The sequence below is a fragment of the Etheostoma spectabile genome, unplaced genomic scaffold (assembly GCF_008692095.1).
Source record: "Etheostoma spectabile isolate EspeVRDwgs_2016 unplaced genomic scaffold, UIUC_Espe_1.0 scaffold379, whole genome shotgun sequence".
NCBI lineage: Eukaryota > Metazoa > Chordata > Actinopteri > Perciformes > Percidae > Etheostoma > Etheostoma spectabile.
In genome coordinates, this window is record NW_022605596.1 from 423,602 (window position 1) to 446,415 (window position 22,814).

The 22,814-nt window shown below is 41.6% G+C and overlaps 1 long non-coding RNA gene across 1 annotated transcript in view; it reads left to right on the forward strand.

The window, feature by feature from the left end:
- Nucleotides 1-22,368: 22,368 nt before the first annotated feature.
- Nucleotides 22,369-22,814, forward strand: part of LOC116686508 (uncharacterized) — a 23,722-nt gene continuing 23,276 nt past the window's right edge. The window contains exon 1 of the long non-coding RNA XR_004331277.1: nt 22,369-22,704. This is a non-coding gene — a long non-coding RNA (uncharacterized LOC116686508). The remainder of the gene's footprint in view (nt 22,705-22,814) is intronic.

A 22,814-nucleotide genomic window follows, 5' to 3' on the forward strand; every position in this document is an offset into this window, starting at 1 on the left:
CATCCAATACCGGTCAAAAGTTTGGGGGTCACTTAGAATGTGCTTTGCGCTCCTTGTGGACAGAACAACCAGCTGAGATAGTTATGGTTGTGGTTTGGGGGTTTGTTTGGTTCATTTTTCCCTTTTTTGGCCCTCCTTGTGGTTGTGTCTCAGTCTTGTGCGGTTATCTTTGTCTTGTTTTTCCCCCGGGCGGTTTGTTCGGCTTCCTGTTGTTTGGTAGTATTGTTTTCCTGTCTTGTCTTGTCTTGTCTAGCTTAGCTTTGTGCCTGTCTGATTGTCCTGCCCCGCCCTAATGGGATTCACCTGACGCCTAACCTGTTCCCCGTTACCTCGTTACCTCGTTACCTCGTTTACCTCGTTACCGCTTGTATTTAACCCCTGTGTTTCCCTTTGTCCTTTGTCGTCCTTTTTTGCCGTTGTCCTGCGAGTGTTTCCTCCCCGTTTACCCCTGTCCGTCCTGCGCCAGGTTCCCTACCGTCTCAGTTGGTTCTCTCTGTGAGTTTTCAGCCCCTTGTGCTCTGGCTTTTGCTCTCCCCGCTCCCTGTGCTCTTGGGTTTTTTTGGACTCTGTTGCTCAGTTTGTGTCACAATAAACCTTTTTGAAGCTCCTGCCTGCTACTCCGCGTTGGGTCCTCCTTCCCCCCCTACAGTTATGTACATTATATTATGGGCCTTACATAATTCCAAAGGATCTCCAATGTTTTGTAGTTAGTATTTTAAATGATATAAGAATAGTGAACAGAAGTGCCTTTGGAGCATTGGATGAACGTTGCTGATAATGGCCAATGTGGATGTTGCATTAAAGATCCCCCCCCCCCCCCCCAGATCAGCTGGTATTCTGTCTATAATGGGTAGATGGGGATTTGTAAGTGACCCTAAACTTTTAAAAACCGGTAGTGTACAAAAAAAAAATCTTCACACTGTTTTAGCCGTAAAATAACATGTAGTATGAACTTTTGAGCTACTGTTTTTTTCTTTGGGCCCTCGCAGTCTACTCAGTTCTAAATTAAAGAGATCTAAAGGTGTGTGCATTCCACATATGTTCAGCTGATATTCAATAGATATTCTCAATCTTCCGTTTTTATGGAAATTGAAGAAGAGCTTGGCTAAGCAACAGTGTTGACTGTAATTCCAGCGTTGTGTTAGGCTGCATGTTTGTGCAATTGACACCTAAAAAGGACCTTGTTCATACTTAAATCTGCAACATTTTATTCTAAGTTTATCCAGGGTCCAACAGCCAAGAAACAGACATAATGGGCAGATTTCCTGCAAACCTGATTTTTCATACCTGCAGTCACGCACAAAGTGACTGTCGCTATTTCAGTATGACTGAAGTCAAACGTGGTATATATTTAATTATTGAATTATCTTTCATTCATACTTCACGAATTATCATAATTTTTTTTTCATTGTTTCTGCCACCTTCCCTTCCGACCTTTCCTTTCTTGTTTCTACCCCCCCCCCCCCCCCCCCCCCCCCCCCCTCCTCTCAGTACATCAAGAGCTTTCTACAACCACACAGGGTGAGTCGTAATGAACAGGACTCAGTGAGGAGACCCTGACCCTCATGTACTATCTCACTGTGTCGTCTTCGCTATTGGAGGTGCTGGGCTCCCTTGTTGTGGCAGACTGGTCTGCTCGCTTTGGAAGGTAAGACCATTTTTTTTGCAGGAGAGATACTAGATTCTAGACCAGTTCTACACCAGACAAAGTTGGATTCTTTGAACCCCTAGAGTCTTTTCTAACTCTAACCAGTGAGTTAGGCCCTGATTACGGTCAGAGATGGCCAAAGTACTCACTTCCCTACTCTAGTACAGTAAGATAGTTGTTAAAAAAGTACTGATTTAACTTCATTACTCAAGTAAAAGTGACAAAGCAGCTTGGAAATGTACGCTGTTGATACTACACTGGTCCAGGCCCTGATGACATGCCAATGTTGAATTATATTCAAAGCCACTGGTATCAGCTATAGCCTTATGTGACCCAGTTCATCCTAAGTATATGAAATTTACACAGTGTGGTCTAACATGGTTTTGGGTTCTGGCGCAACACAGTGGACAGAAAAAGTGGTTAAAATGTTTCGCCTTAGAGGAGTCATTTTTTATTTTGCCAAAAAACCCCATGTTTGAACTAGGTTGATAACTGTACTAAAACTCATGGAAGTTGACAGCAACCTTTGCACCACTGCAAGACTTTAGTGATTTGTAATGCATGTTTTAAGTTCCATAGCCCCCCTTATGTATGCCTTTTCACTCTTACTTATTTAGTTAGTATAGTTGAACCATTTAGCTTGTTATTACTACATTAGCTACATTGGGTTTCAGTACATGTAAGTCAACAGAGTTTTACTTCAAATTGGTACACACCTTTCAGCTATTCTGGTGATACGTATACTCATAATGTCCACACATGTCCCATGTCAACAGATCATATTTGTATCTGACTATTTGTTTATTTACTAAGTAGAATACACTATACTGTTGAAATACCTTCATTTCTGTGTCATTCACCATTGTACCTTGGAATGGAGACAGGCATAATATGGAAAGGTTCATGCTTAAAATGCAGTGTCCTGAATACATAAACCATATTTTAATCACCCCAAATGATCCTACACCAGCCCACTTGTTACCTAGTGTGATGCATCCCTACATTCTACAAATGTTGGGATTTGGTGACAAAAGCCTCCTTAGACTTCTTTGTAGAACAAGTAGAGTTTGAATGAGAAGCCCTCAGAGCTGTATTTGGATGTTGGTTCTGCTCTTTCCCGACACCCCTACCCAATAACCCCCCAAGACTGCCCATGCCCAACCATGAGGTGGATGGTGGCCAATTGGCATTGCCAGCCTGAGAGACACTCAGCAGCATCTGGTGCTCAACAACCTGAACACCACTAACACACAATTACGGCACACATGACACAGATAAACATTGTCCAGTTCATCGCGTGTTTCATATACAAAGAGAAATATGTTTTGCATAACGCAAGTTTGGAAATAAGACCCTCAGAGATAGAAATACACAAACATACACACATACTGGCATACTTAATGCACTTCATCGGGGGTTGTATCAATCATCCTCTGTCCTCTATTCAGAGCTGTTGGTAACCCTCTGCCCCGAGGCCCTGCGTCCTCAGAGTGCACAGTGTTCCTTTGTCCCCTCTGCCTTCAGAGTTTACTGGTCCTCAAGTGCAACCGACAATTTATCTGTCTTCATTGTCGAATCATCTGAAAGCTCCATACATCTCCACTATTTAATAGAACTTGTGTGGCATTAATCCAAAGAAAGCAGGGACTTTATAAACCCATTTACAGGCTGATCAGTTTCTTCACACAGCACGGTTTTATGGTTAATCACAGCTCATGAGCAAACTGTGAGCTGTTTATGGCTAATCATACATATGTCTATCAATAGACTGTGTGTGTGTGTGTGTGTGTGTGTGTGTGTGTGTGGTGGTGTGTGTGTGGGTGTGTGTGTGTGTGTGTGTGTGTCCCACTTTCAGGAAAGGCACAGTGGTCCACACAACAGTGCTGGTGTTATAGCTGGCTCATTCATGGGCTTCAGCGGATTGTGGTTCACCTGAAATGGGTCATCGTGGCCGCCTCATCACAGGAATTCACTCAGGTACACACACACACACACACCACATATAATATATACTGGACACGTGGAAGACCGTCTTTACAGTAATGTCGCCTGAATGAAGCACTGCTAATGCTAAACTGGATTGCTGGTAAAATGTTCAAGAAGAAGGTGAAGTTGTAAGAAATGTGGAAAGTGATAATTGCCTAGCAGTATGTTACTTAAAAGTTGAATAATAGTCATATTGTTGAAAGTTGTAGGTGTTGAGTGGCACAGCGGTGCCGAGCGGGGCGACATCCGCTAGCACCACAGTGGTAATCATCCGCAGACTGCAGCTCTGCCAAGCTCTTTTTTTCTCTCTGTCATTTTAAAATGAGTCGCGAGTCAAAACCAAAGCCCACTTTACTCTAAATGAAATCGAACAAAGAGAAATGTTCTCTCCCCTCATCTTAAAATAGTTGACTAGTAGTAACTACTCCTTGTCCAGATGCTTCCATACAAGGAGAGGAGAGGAATCAGAATGTTCACTGTGGAATCATCATTGAATGGCTTTATTCTCCTCTCTCTCTCTCTCTCTCTCTCCTCTCCTATCTCTCCTCTCAACTGTACAATGACAATTTCAAGTAGCTACAAAACAGTTCTGCTGGCTAACTGCTGGATGGGAGTTTGTGATGTACCTGTTCACTGAAACATATTTGGTCATGTTTGTGGTTTAAATTGCTCTATGAACACAGTATGATTGATAGAAGTGTTTATAGTGTTACATACATATCATTGTGTTTCAGCAAAAAGCAATACATCTGTAATCACATGCTTACTCCCAACAGTAGTTATACTGAAGAGTCATACTATCAAGTCTTCATAGAAAATGATGTCCAAATCACTGCATTGTTACCTAGATCTTTTTTTTTTCCTGCAGGCATTTCTCTGAGTGTAGTACCCAATGTACTCGGTGAGATAGCACCCAAGAACCTGCGGGGCTTCTGGTCTCTGGCCGAGTATCTTCATTGGCACCGGAGCCTTCGCCGCCCAAATCCTCGGCCTAATGAGCTTCTAGGAAAGTAGTCAGCACTGCTTTCAACATTAGCATGCTAACGCTTTCAAGCTAAAATCCTGACAAAGCACATCTTGGACTGATGAAGTTGGCCTCAGGTGCATTCAGCGTTTCTTATAGACAACCATTGTAGTGGTCACCCATACAATACATGCATGTGGTTACAGGAGGAGGATGGCCCCTCTTTCTTTCAGTGATAGTGGTACCCACCTTATCCAGTTGATGCTGTTGCCATGGTTCCCAGAGAGCCCCAGGTACCTGCTGATCGCGAGCACAAGTCCATGCCACCATCACAGTCAGTGTTGTGGTCCTGCTGCACATTAGCAAGAGAGCATTACAGTGAGAAAAGAACAATGAGTTATGAAACAATTTGGGAGGAATGAAGACCATTTGAACTACAATGATTACTGTTAACTGGTTCAATAAAATAATTTATGTATTGTCATTTAGTTATTCAGATACAGTAGTAGGTACCACTAAGGTCTATATAAAGAGACTTCAGAGTACAGTATTAGGGACCACTAAGGTCTGTATAAAGAGACTTCAGATACAGTATTACGGGACACTCAAGGTCTAAAAAAAGAGACTTCAGATACAGTATTAGGACCACTAAGGTCTACATAAAAGAGACTTCAGATACAGTATAGGGACCACTAAGGTCTAAATAAAAGAGACTTCAGATACAGTAAGGACACTAAGGTCTACATAAAAGAGGACCTCAGAGTACAGTATTAGGACCACTAAGGTCTAATAAAAGAGACTTCAATACAGTATAAGGACCACACGTCTTATAAAAAGATCAGCGGACAGTTTAGGGGACCACTAAGGTCTATATAAAGAGACTTCAGATACAGTGTTTAGGGACCCCTAAGGTCTATATAAAAGAGACTTTAGGGACAGTATTAGGGACCACTAAGGTCTATATAAAGACTTCAGATACAGTGTTAGGGACCTAAGGTAATATAAAAGAGACTTTAGGACAGTATTAGGACCACTAAGGTCTATATAAAGAGACTTCAGATACAGTGTTAGGGACCCCTAAGGTCTTATAAAGAGACTTTAGGACAGTATAGGACCACTAACGGTCTTATAAAGAGACTTCAGATACAGTGTTAGGGGACCCCTAAGGTCTAATAAAAGCATCTCCAAAGAGCACCATGTCATGGGACCTTTAAGTGTCCCTTTAAACCATCGTGACACACTGCATATCAAGATGTTGATGGTTGACAGACTTTCTGACTGACTGACATCACCACACTTAGGCATGGCAAAATATAAAAATCCACAACTGTTATCTTGGCTAGCTAGTTAGCTTGTCCGGACTTTCCGTGTAAAGTGTGTGCTCTTGCTCTGTCCCTGAGTATCCTGGGACCGTGTGTTTTTCTGTCCCCTGTCTTCAGACCCTGAAGTGGACAGAGCAACAGTGTAACATCCAGGCTGAATTGAAGAGATGCAGGAGGAGCAGCGCTCTCTGTCCTCAGTGGGACTTTCGGTATGGAAACTGTTGCTGGATGACACGGTCGCTGGCATGCTCACGTGATGTCAAAACGTCGGCATGCAGCTGTCTGGCATCGATGCTGTAAGGACTCTTGTGAAACTGAGTAATGTATACGAAGCTATGCTGTGTTGCACAATGCATTTTGAAAGTAAGAAATACTTTTAAGTCTAAAATGGTTACATTTTAACACGGTGCTTCCTCTAAGGAGATTCCTAAACCCAATGTCCAAGACACATGTAGAAAATGGCATGTTTTGGTATTGGGACAATATCAAGTCAATCCAAGTAAATTTAAAATCCAAGTGAAGTCACCATCATTTGTGAAGTCTTTTTGATTTTTGTCATGGTAAAGCTAAAGTCACCAGATTTATGATCGGGTCTGACTCAACTCTTTGTGACATAAGTGTTTTCAAGGTAGTGCAGGGAGATATGATCCACTGTGAGCATGCTCTCTTTATTTTGAAAATTAACCAGATGTTTTTATTTGTTTCTGTGCTCACTTCCTCCCACACTATCTGCTGGTGCTGGATTGCTGGCAGAGCTCTCCGGCGTCCGGTAAATATAGAAGCTCTGCGTATCTGCTCCTTCACTGACGTGGGAATGCACACATTGACTTTAATGGAAACCTAATTACTCCAACGCTGTTCCGGAACAGATCCGCAAGCCGTTGTGCAGCGGTGGAAATGGGGGTAATCCAGACAGCTAGCTAGACATCTGGTCAATCTGAGGACTATGGTTACCTGGTCCTCAAAACTCTGCAGGGAAACTCAGACTGCTGGCCTAGACTATCTGTCCAATCTGAGGACTATGGTTACCTGGTCCTAGATCTCTGCAGGTAAATCCAGAACTGCTGGCTAGACTATCTGTCAATCTGAGGACTATGGTTACCTGGTCCTCAGATCTCTGCAGGGTAAATCCAGACAGCTAGACTAGACTATCTGTTCCAATCTGAGGACTATGGTTACCTGGTCCTCAGATCTCTGCAGGGTAAATCCAGACAGCTAGCTAGACTATCTGTCCAATGGAGGACTATGGTTCGTGGTCCTCAGAACTCTGCAGGGAATCCAGACAGCTAGCTAGACTATCTGTCCAATCGAGTTTTCTGTTGACGACTAAAACTACTTCTGAAACGCACACATGTTCACCAAAACAACTTCCTTCCTGAGGCTATTCAGCAGAGGGTCCGTGTTGCTCTTAAGCGCTGCCCATGACGATTGTGATTGGTTTGAAGAAATGAAAATAAATCAGCGCACATTTTTCTCCATCCCAGAATGATATGCCGACTAGCCAGACCCGTGAAACTGCCATGGAATCTGCAATTATACTGGCATTTCCATAAACAGGACGCCCAAATACTCCATTGTGTAAGTATGGTTATTGTCCAGAGGGCATTCTAAGCTTTTGCAGGTGTTGCGTGTAAATGCTATCAACAACATGTTCTGTCTCTAATCCCTTCTATGTGCTTGCTAACCATCAGCTGTTGGATGCCACATGGTCTCTGTTAAACAGAGTCTTTAGCTTACAGTGATGAGCAGCACGACTCCTGATGCCACAGCATCAGATGGTTTAAGTCAGCGCCTTAGATATGGCATTGGAGGACAACTATGGTCTAATAAATGAGACTATGGTAAGAGTAAGCGCCTGGGTTTGAGTCCAGCCTGCAACCCCTTGCTGCATGTCATCCCCCATCTCTCTCTCCCCCTTTCATCAACTCTAAAAGGGAAAAAAGAGACTTCAGATACACATTATGGGACCCTGCTATGGGGTATGTAAAGAGACTTCAGATACAGTATTAGGGGGACACTAGGTCTATATAAAAGAGACTTCAGTACGTATTAGGGGACCACTAGGTCTATATAAAAGAGACTTCAGAACAGTATTAGGGACCACTAAGGCTATATAAAGAGACTAGATACAGTATTAGGGACACTAAGGTCTATATAAAAAGACTTCAGATACAGTATTAGGGACCACTAAGGTCTATATAAAAGAGACATTCAAGATACCGTATTAGGGGACCACTAAGGGGTATAAAAAGAGACTTCAGATACATTTAGGGCCACTAAGGTCTATGTAAAAGAGACTTCGATACAGTATTAGGGACCACTAAGGTCTATATAAAGACAGACTTCAGATACAGTATATCGAGGACCACTAAGGTCTATATAAAAGAGACTTCAGATACAGTATTAGGGACCAACTAGCGTCTATATAAAGAGACTTCAGATACAGTATTAGGGACCATAAGGTCATAAAAGAGACTTCAGATACAGTATTAGGGACCACTAAGTCTTATAAAGAGACTCAGGTACAGGTATTAGGGACACTAAGTCTAAAAGAGACTTCAGATACAGTATTGGGCCACTAGCTATGTTAAAGAGACTTCAGATACAGTATGGGGACCATAAGGTCTACATAGAAGCACCAAAAAGCCCCATAACTGAGAAGTGATGCCTTTTAAAATATAGCTGGAATCAGAGACATTTTACTTTCTTTTCTCAAACTGATTAATCGATTATAAAAATAGTTGGTCATTTATTTGACAGTTGACAATTGGTCCATTAAATATACAACAGTACAAGGACAGAAACACAGATAGTATAAAAAGACAAAATACAAAAAAAAGAAAGCTAAAGGACATGGTGTGATTAATCAGCAAATTGTTTTAGCAAAAGTCGAGGTGCAGAGACTCGCCACTTACAACAAGAGATCACATGTCGTGGGAAGTCTCATTACATTGGAGAGTAGGGTTGGGTATCGTTAGATATTTTTCCCAATACCAGTGCTGAAAGATACGTTACACAAGCGTGCCTAATAACCCCATTTGGTGATTTGGAGAATCGTTGAACAGCCCAATTTAGAACAGGTATTATGTAGTCTGTCGGACAGAGATTTAAACTGCACTGGTGGCGGGGCATACCATAGGTAATTGAGTTTTCATTTGGTTACTTTTCTTGAAACACACACATGCATCAAACGTGGAGAGACGTCAGAATGATGGGTGACTACAGCCAGCACCCAGAGCTTGGGGATTTGATCACCTCGGCATGCCCAGGAGGTGCGCGGTACTTATGTACTAGCCCAGTTGGGACTAAAAGTAAGCGACCATCCGTTCCTAGCCAAGTCCCTGCGGACTACGCTACTGCCGCCATCGATGAGAGATAGTAATGATGACTGTGATGTGGCAGGCTTGGGTGATCTTTAGTTTCTGATAGATGTGACAGTTGGCAAGCCTTGCACAGATCTTCCTCCAACCATCACCGTCTGCTGTCACCAGTTAATCACCTCCTGTCCTTGCTCCGCTCCCCCGGAGGCCTAAATTCAGTTGAATTGAAATGTGACAAATGTTGCTGTCTCTCCATGGAGTTCTGTGCCACCTGTGCAGCAAAGTCCTTAATGTCTCCCTCCTCATTAATTTTTACACCATTGTTTTTTTTCTTCTGAAGCGTATGTCACATTATGGTTGAGAAGAATGAGAGTGGAACGGACATTGAACTGCTTGCCGTGGCCGTATGACTAGTTCAAAAGTCAACACTTAGTAACATGAAATAGGTTGAGTTAGCCATCTACAACAGCCACATCTTTGCAGTGGCAACAAGCACAAGAATGGCCGCCTCTCTGGCATCTGGAATGTTGATTTGAATGGGAACGTTTGTTCTACTCTCATTCTATTCCTATGGTTTACCTTTGCTTCTCAGCAGTACTCAAAGATGACTTGTAACACTCTTACTTTGGTACTATGAAGATGCTGTGTCTCAATTCATACCTTCACAAAAGTGCTTGTTTTGCCACTGGCAGGCCACAGATTAATCTTCTAAGTGTCTGACAACATTATGGAAAGAATCCCTACGAGATAGACCTTTAAACCTCTTTGAAACCTTTCTGTTTAACCAGAAACAGCTCTGAAGTTTTCTACCACAGACTCCATTTAAAAAAATTAAAAAAGCAATACTTTTAGCGTGTATAGAGCCAACATATTTTCACAAGTTATTCCTAAACTAAACTGGGTTTATTTCAACCAAAACTAGAGTTGTGTGGGTTGGAAAAGGAAAGACGACCCAACACGGCTTTTCATAGTTTTATTTTGTTTCTGTTGACTTATATGAAGTGTATTTCATGATGTTTATTTACAGGAGTTGGTGGGTTAGCAAACGCAATTTGCAGATGTTTTTATGTTTAATAAAAGGATCTTACTCTTTAACCGGAAAGGTCGGCCTCCTTAGAAATCCTTTCCATAATGTTGTTAGACACTTAGAATATTAATTGAGCCTGTCAATGGCAAAACCTGACTTTTGTAAAGGTAAATTACAAGCTGGACAATTGCCTTTTAAGTAGCTTGTTTGGCCGACTGCAGCGGTCTCACTTAATACTGGCAATGTCAAAGTTGTTGTTCCCATCAGTCACTTAGACACAAAAACCGGAAAATCCAGTTGAAAAAATGAAAGTTACCCATAAGTGTAAACTAAGTGGCTATGTCTATGGAAACCATGGCAGTCTGATGTAATGAGAGCCGCTTTGAGTATTGAGATGCCACCTATCCAACGTTTGTTGAAAGCATAAAGCTGACGTTTTGTTCAGTCAACGTTTGGTTTACATTTAATCTGGTTTAATTAGATGGTTATATCTTGGTGTGAAATACGGCTCTGTATATATTGTCTCTTTTTGAAGTCCCATCTATTTAAACCCCTTTATTCATGTGTTTTCCCTCTTTTTGTCTACAGTTTTTAACAAGCAGACGCGTGATCACAGAACAATAAAGATTTAATAAGCATCAAAGGAATTTCCCTCTTTATCTTTAGTGTCTTAATTTTCTACCACAGATCTGGTTCTATACCAATGACATCTTTAAAAAATGCGGGTATCCCAGCACCAGAGATACCGTATACCACAGCCGGAACAGGAATCATAGAGATCATCGCTGGACTCATTGGGGTAATCTTACAAGTTAGACGGGTGCAATTATTCTGTAGCCCTATCTTTATTTTGGTCTTTTATATTGGTTGATTTGACATAATAGGATAACAAGATTGATATCGAGCTCACGTCTGTGTGTAACAGAACTAGAATCGGATGTGGTTAGCTTATAGCATACAAGGAAGCAGGTGGAAACTTGATACAAATTAATTAAGACAATAATATTAGTATTGCCAGTTTTCCGAACTTTTATGTGTGAGTATGCATGGGGCATTGTTATGAATGTGTCAATGTGCTTAAATAAGGTGTTTCAGTATATTTCAACTTGGACCCTATTTTCCCAATGTATGGTGTCTAAGTGAGTAATGTGAAACAAAATCTTTTTGCAATACAAATATGATTGTCTTAACATGGGCTGCGATAGGATACAATTTCAGTCTTTTTCAATACTTTCCACAATTGGAGTTCTTAGGAATTTGTATATGTTATAGAGGAGACTAATGAGACTAGATCAGTTCCATCCTTTTTTCTCACAAAATGCGTGTAGGCTTCTACACGACGGCATAACAGAAAGACAGGATGTTGAACATATCTCCAAACTTTTACTTTAACAACCTGTTTTAAATTAATAAAAAAGAGTTGCTTCATAGTTGCTTGCGCCAATAAATACCTTGGAAATCTAGAGTTCTCGCAAGAGCACAATTTGAATTTGCTCAGTAAGTCACTCTGGCAGAGTAATGGCTCATTAACTATGCCTTTGTAGCGGAGCTGCACAACCACATCAGTGATCTGATATAGGCGGGGCGAGGCGAGCTGCACCAATCACACTGTGTATCTGATGTAGGCGGGGCAGAGCCTGCTAAACAGATGACGACAGTTTTATCTACCAGTTAGCTGGGCTGGTAGCTGAGCGTAGGGGCCCTGGATACGTCACCCCGTGTGTTGTTGTGATTGGTCGTAGTGTTATCAACTGTGTGTAGTGAGATTTTCAAATGCACGCTTGGCACCGCCCTCGAGATGCAATGCATAAAGTTCTTGGAATGCGTAGATGGATACTGGATCTCCACACGTAACTCTAAAAGAAAACGTGTTGTGCTGCTTGATGAGCTTTAGAGGTGTTAAGAAGGTATATTGTGAATTTTTGGACAGAGCCACGCTAGCAGTTTCCACCTGCTTTCAGTCTTACGCTAAGCCGGCTAACCATCGCCTGACTCCAGCTCTGTGCTTAAAACTAGGGCTGTCAAATGATTAACATTTTTAATCAAATAATCAGAATTTTCAGTAGATTAATCAGGATTAATCACTATTTGCCATTACACCTGAATCCTAACCATTTTTTTCTGAAATGATACTTTTAAATCAAACCAAAGAACAATCTTTTACCTTTCCTCCATTCTTTAATCCAGTTGCTCAAAATCAGTTCCTAACTACTATAACATGTTGCACTGAAACTGGTCTTTTTGTTTCAACATCACCTTTCAAATCTACTGAGCTTCATCATCTTCAGCCAGTTGCTGAGGCAAACTAACTTGTCACATTTTCTTAAAGTAAAGCTGACTTTCTTGTTCACAATGTGACCGCAACTGAGAAAAGTCGTTCACAGGGAACAGTGGTTGAGGAGTGGCTAGATATTTGTGAGCTAGTGAGGCCAGCTTCTCATGGGCTCCTGAATGAGATGCCCACCACCTCAACGGCGAGTCCTCCAATTAATGGTGGGCTCTGCTCTGTACCTCTGTATGGCAGGTTGGACCTCTTCATCTTCTGATTCTGATATGAGTCCATTTGCAGAAGGCTGATTTCTTCTGGGTGGCGTGGCATCATCATGTGTCTGTGAAGACCTTCTGGGTGATCTTGTTGCAGCATCCCTTCAAGTGTGGTCCACACCTCTTCCCTGTCTGTCTTGGCCAGGCATTTCAAGTCTTTGAATCGAGGATCCAAAACTGTAGCAATCTGGAGCCATGCATTGTTGAGCTGTTCTTGGGATGCTAGGTCCTCCTTGAACTTGGTCTTGAATCTCACCACATATGCAGGGTCCTCATCACAGGCTTCCACTTGAGACGCAAGTGGCAGAGAGAAGGTAGTACCACAGAACAGGAGACATAGGCCTCTCCACCCAGGAGCCGTTACATACCTAGCACAGAAACACACACACACATGCACACAGAGCAGTGTATTATTAGAACAGTGGTTATCAACAATTATTATTATTATTAGTATCATCATTATTATTTTTTACATACACATGTTATTGATATTGTCTGTAATTCATTCCAAAATAATCAAAGCAATGTTATTTGTAAGTTCCAGATGATTTACCTGCATGGCTCTAGAAGTGTCTCCAGCTCTGCAGTTTATCCCACTCTGCTGCGGTCGGCAAAACGAGTTTGTGCTCCTGATTGTCAGGGCTGCGATGACAGCCTCTTTAGTTTTGCTCACGCGCTTGACCATTTCCAGCGTTGAATTCCAACGTGTTGGAACATCCTGGATCAATGGTCTCGCTCTTTCCCAGGTGACTTGTTGTGCTTGAAGTTCCGCAGATTTGCTGGGCTGTGCTTAAAATGACCGACAACTTTGCGAGCCTTGGCCAAAGCATTTACAAAGCCGCTGTCAGCAAGACCACTGTGACACTTCTCTGCACCATGTGAGCGACACAGTTCATGTGTATTAGCGTGTAAGTCGAATTGCGGCAACCATGTTGCGTGCCTGTCAGTCCCAATGGTTGGTCCCAATGGTCTTGCCCTCGATGTCCCACTTACTGCAACAGAAAGGAACTGTTCTTTACAAGCCCCGCAAAATGACGCTCCTCAGTTTTAACATAGTCAGCGCAAAGACTTCAGTTCCCACGTGTCACTGATGAAATGTGCCGTTACTCCGAGGTAATTGTTGTTACTCACTGATGTCAATGGTCTCCTGTCAGGGTGATATGATTTACTTGAGCCAAGACCTCTTTCCTTTTTTCTTTTCGTTTTCATAGAGCTCGTGGATTTTCGTCATAACTGTGGCTCTTGACGGTGGCTATAGGATGAGTCTTGAGACGCCACTTGCAAAACATCAAGGAAACCTGAGTCTCTACAATGCTAAGGGTCTACAATCCTTTGCAATCCATTTTGCTATTGTGTTGGTCAATTATCTGAGGTTGATTTTGTTATTGGCCTGCGAACATTCAGCGTGGTCTGGTGCAAACCACTTGCTGAACCTGACGGCCCAGCAAACGCATGTTTGGCGTTGACATGGTACCTCAAGCTTGAACAGCTCCGGTGAAATTGAAACTCCTTGTTACAAACTTGCAAATAACCTTGTACTTGTTAACTGTACCATCATCATTCTTTTATATTTGAAATCCGTCAATAGGCCCACTTTGCTCACCTTGCTCCATCTCGCCTCTAGCTCCAACCACTTTCCTGACCTGAATAATTTGCACACTGTGCATGCGTGAAATGCGTTAAAAAAATTGATGTAATAACAACAAACAACTAATTAACGTCGTTACCCGCGCTATTTTTGACAGCCCTACTTAAAACACAACTAAACATTTAATACTGTCTGACATGAGCTCTGTGTCTCCCCTGTAGTGTTCTCCATAGAGAAGCTGGGCAGGAGGCCTCTCATGATTGGGGGATTTGCCATAATGGGCATCTGCAGTGCTGGCATCCACGTAGCTCTCATTTACAGGTGTGTGTGTGTGTGTGTGTGTGTTTCCTTAGACTTGTGACCCCTTTTCCAGTACAGTTCCATTAGAGGAATGACTTAAGTGATCAGACTGACTTCTACTTGTCAAGTGGTTCTCTCTCTCTCTCTCTCTCTCTTCTCTCTCTCTCTCTCTCTCTCCCTCTCCTCTCTCTTCTGCCGAACTCACCTATCCCTCATGCGCTACGTTAGTGTCTGCTGTGTGGTTGGCATCATCGCTGGCTTCTGCATCGGTCCAGGTAGGTTGCTCTGTACTGCAAGGAGTGCCACTATGCAGTTTTTGCCCATGTCTTTGCTGTTTTCTTGCAGGATTCTTATAGAGCCCCCCCCCCCTACAGCTTTATAATAGATATATGACTGCTCTTATGTTTCCTTGTGTCTGGCCCCTCCCTCAGTCAGTCTGCCGTTTCTCTGTTCTTCCCATTCTTTTTTCTGGCTCAGCCATGACGATAGTGTGGAAAATGTGACGATGTAGGGAATCGAGGACCAAAACGAGAGACAGGCGGGCGGGCAGGAGAGGTTTCAACAAGGGTTTATTAACCAAAGAAGTCCAACAAACAAAGGATCAAAAAAATGCAAGACAAAGTCCAAAATACAAATCCAGTAACCCAAAAGGTCCGAGGAAAAAAAGAAAACCAAACAGGAAGACAGGACCGCAAAAGCTCACAGGGGAAGACGGATCACAGGAAACAGGCAAACGTAGAACAGAGGGAACACAGAGGGGACCACAGAGGGAACAGAGGGGACACAGAGGGGACACAGAGGGAAGAACACAGAGGGGACACAGAGGGAACACGAGCACGGGGACAGAGGGAACACAGAGGGAACACAGAGGGGAACACAGAGGGGAACACAGAGGGACACAAAGGGAACACAGAGGGAACACAGAGGGGACACAGAGGGACACAGAGGTGGACACAGAGGGAACACAGAGGGGACACAGAGGGGACACAGAGGGGACACAGAGGGAACACAGAGGGAACACAGAGGGGACGAGCAACAGATGTTACACCAGGTGAATCACATCAGGGCGGGGACGACAATCACAAAGGCGGGAAACACAAGGCAGGTGGAAAAACTAGAGACCAGACAACACAGAAAACCAGACTATCAAAATAAAACAGGAAACAGAACATACAGACCCTCACAAGGGAACACAAGACAGAAACTACAACACCAGACCGGGGAGGAAGCCAAGACACAAACATGAGAAGACAAGACAGAACCAAAAAAACGAGGAGGAACAGAAAACAAAGCAAAATAACCAAAATGAATAACAAAAAATTCCACATCTGAAGGGCCGTGAAGCAATTCGTTAGGAGAAGACTTGAAATTCTTGAAATTAGGATTTGGAATACATGTGGTCCTTCACGTTTCCTTCTTCAAACTTGCAGAGTTTGAAGCCGGTAAATGACGATCCGGATTAGCAGCATTAGCAGCATTAGCAGCATTAGCAGCATTAGCAGCAACTGTGAGTGTATCACGTGATAGCGAAAACGCGAAAGGCGGAGCAGTATGTCCTGTATGTCCCTCACCGGCTAATTTTCAAGATGGCGCATGAATATGTAGCGTCTACGCCAGATCACGCGAATGCAAATGTAAAATTTTAAGCCAATAAGAACAATTGGAATTATTATTTTTTTTGCGATATTGCTAATGAACAATTAAACACATTACACACTGGTCCCTTAAAATCAGAATCAGAATCAGAATCAGCTTTCTTGACCAGGTATGAAGACACATACATACGAGGAATTTTCCTTTGGAGCATAGTTGCTCACAATGTGCTTACACATTCAAAACAAACAACCCAACAAACAATATATACACACTAATATATACACACTAATATATACATACACTAAACAGAAACAATGTAGAAAGATGAGTGCAATGAAGAGACCACTACAATTATTTAAATGTGGAACATAGTGAAAAGGGTACTGGGATAAATAGTATTAAGTTATTATAGTAGATAATAGATATAATAGATATAAAAGAAATTAAGATAAAAAAAACACAGCATAGTTCCCCTTTAAAGGACTCTGATGTGGATCGGAAGGATTTCCAGATCCTTTCGTTGAGATGTTTAATAGTAACTATAATCTCTGAACCATCCAGGGTTGATGCACCCAAGATCTTTCAGATTGTGAAACTAGGATTTCTGCCACTGTAGAAGTCCGTATGAAATCACTATTATTGTTTTAATAAAAAATACGTTTTATTCTGATGTCTGGATAAGCACTGCACTACACACAATCCTAACATACAGTGTAACAGTGACATCTCAGTTTTATTTTCTGTCAACTGAGTAATCAATAATCTCATTTTAGCTCTAATGTACTGTAGTCTGTGGGGGATCCAAAGCAACCAGGATGTTGATTCTTGATTATTAATCAATTATTCCTTACATTGCCAAATAAAACACTATCTGCATGGAGAGATAACTCTAGACGGAGGAGAAGAAACTTTTCCTATTATTTAAAACTCAACCTGATCTCTTCTGTGAAATGAACACAGCCCCTGAGCACTCGTTTTTTCTTCCCGTCAAAATTGAAAACCAACACTTTTGATGATTTTTTTTAATCATTGTTTTGAATCATGTGTTTTTCCTTTTTTCAACACTTTTGAGGCTTTTTTTCCCAATGTTTGTCCCTTTTTTGACGCTTTCAACACGACGTAACACTAACTTGGTAACTTTAGTTTTACAGTTTTTTTGTGGAATTTATGGTCAATAAACGTCATTTGTAGGAAATTATACCTAATGGTTGAGTTAGAAAAGCAGACATTTTGAATTATTTAGACTAAAATTAAAGGAATGGATGTTGATGGATTATCACAGACTGGAATATGTCAACTTTTACTCAATACTATTTCAAAACCACTTCACTTTGTTTTTACAAATGCTATAAAATTGAATAAGACGCCCCAAAATTAATGAAAGTAGAGATTTGTACTTGCCAAAGAGCGTTGTGTGGAATCAATCATATTATTTTGGGGAATTAAAAAGAAAATTGATATAGGACAACGGGGACAACATGAGGGTCAAGATAAGGAAAAGGTTCTGGGGGGGTTTCCAGTTCCGTGACCCTTGGGTTTTGGAAAAATTAAAAAGCGACTTTAGGAACCATTACATACGGGACACGATCCCAAGTCTCACGGGTGAAAGTCCTGTGTTTGACCCATCCCCTCAACCAATTTTTCGTACTACTCGCTACCATAGTCACTCCTTATGCTACGTCATCTTCTAATTGACTTGACATTGGCATTGTTTTCCGTAATATTTCATTTCACGGATTTCTGTGGGACCAGGCTGTTGTAATTTCCACTGAGAAGGGATAATGTGATATTTTTGTTAAGTGCAACAGATTTTTAAAAATCAGGGTTTCTTCACCCTGCACTTTCTGTCCGGCTCCTGCACTTTCCAGGTAATAGACCGCACCACTGACATGAGTCTGCTGGGGTTAAGGTTGCTTTGTGTTATTAAAGGGCTCCCTCTAGGGTTCAAACCCTAGACATTCTCAAGGGGTCTCCAATTTGAAGAATGTTTGAAAGAATTTGAAAGCAAGAGTATCTTAAGCTATTAATCTTTAAAATTACATATGGTTTTGATACCTAATTGATCATATTTACTTTTTCAAGTGTTAACAGCCATAGCAATCACATACTGCAAATGCTGTTCTACAGCATCATACAAATAGACTGAATGATAAATATGCATTTATTTTTCTCCATTCAGTTTTGCACGCTGACAAATCAATGTTCTAATCTTCAAATAATGGAGTTTTAATTATAGATGTACAGATGTGTCACACTAAATGCTTGCTCTTGGGGAAATTACTAGAATTGTTGAGGCTTTGTAAATTATAATGAGGTCTAGATCTACTCTTAAAGTGTCTCAATTTTTGAAAACCTTTAAAATAAAATAACAATAATTTGGAGGTCCCCCTACAAAGACTCTGAGGACCCCCGTTGAAGACCCCTGCCTTAAAGAGTTTCAGTTTTTATGTCAATGTCAATTCTATTTCTGTAGCACATTTAAAAACAGTTGACCAAAGTGCTGAACAGGGTTAGAGTGTTAAATACATAAATAAAATAATAACAAGTGTAAAAATTACTACAACATCACATCACAGGGAGACAAACAACAACACTTTCAAACGTCAGAATCCAGTTTAACGTGGGTTAAAAGCTACAGCAAACTCAAGGTGAGACCTTTCTGTCTCCACCATGAGGAACTATCCGTAATGACAACAGATCAAATGACCCTGCCCCCCCCGCCCCCCCATACAGAAACTTAAAGCTTTAGTGTGTAACTTGTTGATATTAAAGGTCCCATGGCATGAAAACTTTACTTTATGAGGTTTTTTAACATTAAATTATCCTATTATATCATACTTGTTTTGTACTGACACAAGCTTGGGGAGCCATATTTTCATGTTTTTATGTAGGCAAATCCACATCAAAATGGCAATAAAGTGAATCTTGAATCTTGTGGGAATGACTTTTGGGAGCTTCACCCGTACAAGGGTTAGGGTTAGGGTTATCTCAGCCTCTGCCGAACAGATAATAACCGCTCTTTAACCCCACGTTGTCCTCATGTTGTCCTATATCAATGTTCTTTTTAATTCCCCAAAATAACATGATTGATTCCACACAACGCTCTTTGGCAAGCACACATCTCTACTTTCATTAATTTTGGGGCGTCTTATTCAATTTTATAGCATTTGTAAAAACAAATTGAAGTGTTTCTGAAATAGTATTGAGTAAAAGTTGACATATTTCCAGTCTGTGATTATCCATCAACATCCATTCCTTTAATTTTAGTCTCAATAATTCATAATTTCTGCTTTTCTAACTCAAACATCAGGTATTCATTCCTATAAATGAGGTTTATTGACCATAATTTCCAAAAATAACTGTAAAACTAAAGTAAATAAGTTGGTGTCACGTAGTGGTAAACGTCAAAAAAGTGACAACCGTTGAAAAAAGGGACAAAAACGTAAGAAAAAGTTACAAACATCAATAAAAAGCGTCAAAGGTGTTGATTTTCGATTGTGACGGGAAGACTACACAAGGGTTAAATCTGTCTCTCGTGAGCAGTCCGATATTAAATCATTTAACTCACTCATTCAACAGAAGTGTAAGTTGTCATGGTTTTTTTCCTGCTCTGTTCCTGTTCCAGCGGGGGTGCCCTTCCTGATCACAGCAGAGCTGTTCAAACAGTCCCATCGTCCGGCGGCCTACATCGTCGGGGGATCACTCAACTGGCTGTCCAACTTTACCGTGGGCTTCGTCTTCCCTTTCTTACAGGTGAGAGCTTTACTGTGTGCTGCCCTGCGTGAGCCTTTCTCTTTCCTAAATCTTAATACTACTAGGCGCGCTCTGGCTTTCTAATAACTGCAATATGAATGTGATCTGAACTGGTTAACCTGGTCACTGACCTGCTGCTTGGTTTAATTCCAATCCCAATTATTGTCTTTTCTTTTATGACATTTTGAAAAGCTCTCAATATAAAGCGCTTGTTCATAGAAGTAAAATGGATAGAAAGGCCATTGAACTGTTTCCCGCGGTCATTTGATCGGTACACAACAAAGTGGGCATTGTTAATTACAAGAAATCTAAATGTCAAGCTGCTTCCTGCAGAACTGAACTTTGGTTCAGCACACCCACTAAATGGTGACGAACGTTTTCTTTTAGAGCACCCTTAGTTTCAATACAATAACGTGGCGTTTACTGGATAGTAGAGATGAACAAGAGTCCCATGTTCTCGTTCACATCACAGGACAACTCAGGAGGGTGTTAAGATTACAGAGCACGTCAAATGAGTGCTTTTAAGATCCTGTGTTTGTGAACTACATAACACGGTACAGTATTAAAGGTCCCATATCATATTCAGGTATTTTGGTTTTTCACTAGAACACATTTACATGCTTACATTTTCAAAAAACACATTATTTTTGTCTTACTGTCTGTCTAAATATACCTGTATTCACCCTTTGTCTAAAACTCTGCGTTTTAGCGCCTGTCTCTTTAATTCCCCATCCTAAAAACGCCCGGTCTGCTCTGATTGGTCAGTGTTTACGGGTCTTTAGCATCTGTGCTATCAGCGTCTCTGCACCATCATTGCAGACGGAGAATGACCGTAACGGCACTGTAGCAGCACTTTCTACCTATAGACAGTATATTATACAGCAGCTGTGACATCACAACTGTTTTAACAACTCGTTTTAATGCACTATTTCTGAATAAGGGCTGTGTGTGTTTCTCTGTGGATTGAGCATTTGGTCACTTAACGGTATGTATACAGCACCTCGACTTGCTGTAAAATCCAACAAGACATGAAAATCTCACTCTTTACAACATGGGACCTTCAAATGGGAGTTTAATCACCTTAAACAATGGAGTTTGGCTGATGTGTGCTATGTGCATAATTTTTAGGCACTTCTGTATAATGACTCTCCAAGTCAGAAAAGTTGGAGTTTCCCAATCATAATTAAAACTTGGATGTTGATTCTTTCCAACCACGTGCCGCATCATGTCTTCTTAACCCTTTCCTTCTCTGTTTTGAGTTCCCTCTGCTTTTAATCCAAAATATCTCTTTCCTCTGTGGACTGACAATTCATACATCACTTGTTTCATGTTGTCTCAATCTCACATTTTATTCCTTCTCTCTTACTCCTTCCAATGATCCTACGTCCATCTGCCACGTCCAACCATCAGATGTCAGCGGGGTCTTACTGCTACTTGGTGTTCGGTGCCATTTGTCTGTCCGTGGCCGTCTATGTCTACATTGTGATACCAGAGACCAAAAACAAGACCTTCATGGAGATCAGCCGGATGTTCTCTAAGAAGGAGGCAGTCCTAGAGACCCAGGGCCTGGTCCATGTGGACCACCTGAAACTGAAGAAGATGAACGGCTATGGTGGTGTGGAACATGCTTCACTGGAGTTCGACAGTTCTTCATAAGTACCTCAACTGAGCTTCAGGCTCTCACTGGGACAACAAAACCATTCATTACTTCCTCTTCATTACACTGTTTTGATATACGCACATCAGCCAACACAACGCCTCTCCGCAAAAGCATTCTCCACCGCACCGGGTCTGAAATCCTCCTCCCAGCATTCCAAAGCTCCTGTGCTAGGGATGTAAACATTAGTCTATATCCTTTTGTTCCACTTCTGGGATTGCTCAATCGTCTAGGCCGGATATTCATTGCCTTGGGCTTCCTTTGTGTTGGCATGGACTGGATTTCTGAGGACTATGGTTACCTGGTCCTCAGATCTCTGCAGGGTAAATCCAGACAGCTAGCTAGACTATCTGTCCAATCTGCGTTTTCTGTTGCATGACTAAAACCACTAAGGTCTATATAAAAGAGACTTCAGATACAGTATTAGGGACCACTAAGGTCTATATAAAGACACTTCAGATACAGTATTAGGGACCACTAAGGTCTATATAAAGAGACTTCAGATACAGAATTAGGGGACCACTAAGGTCTATATAAAAGAGACTTCAGATACAGTATTAGGAGACCACTAAGGTCTATATAAAAGAAACTTCAGATAAAGTATTAGGGACCACTAAGGTCTATATAAAGAGACTTCAGATACAGTATTAGGGACCACTAAGGTCTATAGAAAATCATCCAAAGAGCACCATGTCATGGGACCTTTAAAGAAATGCCAATAAACCAGACCACGTTTTTCTCCCATCCTGGAATGCTGGGTGGACTAGCCAGACTCTCCCCCGCAGCGCCGTGGAGGAGGGTCTGGCAAAGAGACTACGTAAACATTAACGTCTCCCTGTGCTAAGCAATTCCAGTCTTGGCAGCATGGCTAACTTAGCCAACCAGCTGATGGCAGCTATAGCTAGCAGCAGTTAGCGCTTGGCCTTAGCACGAACTATTAACCACTTTAGCAACAAGTAAAGCTTTCTGTTAATCTGAAAAGTCTGTAAATCACTGAGAGTGGAGGCAAAGGATCCAGAGGACATCAGACTGGAAACCAGAAAACCGCTCCACCATAAAATATGATCCATCCATCCATCCATCCATCATCCATCTTCATCCGCTTATCC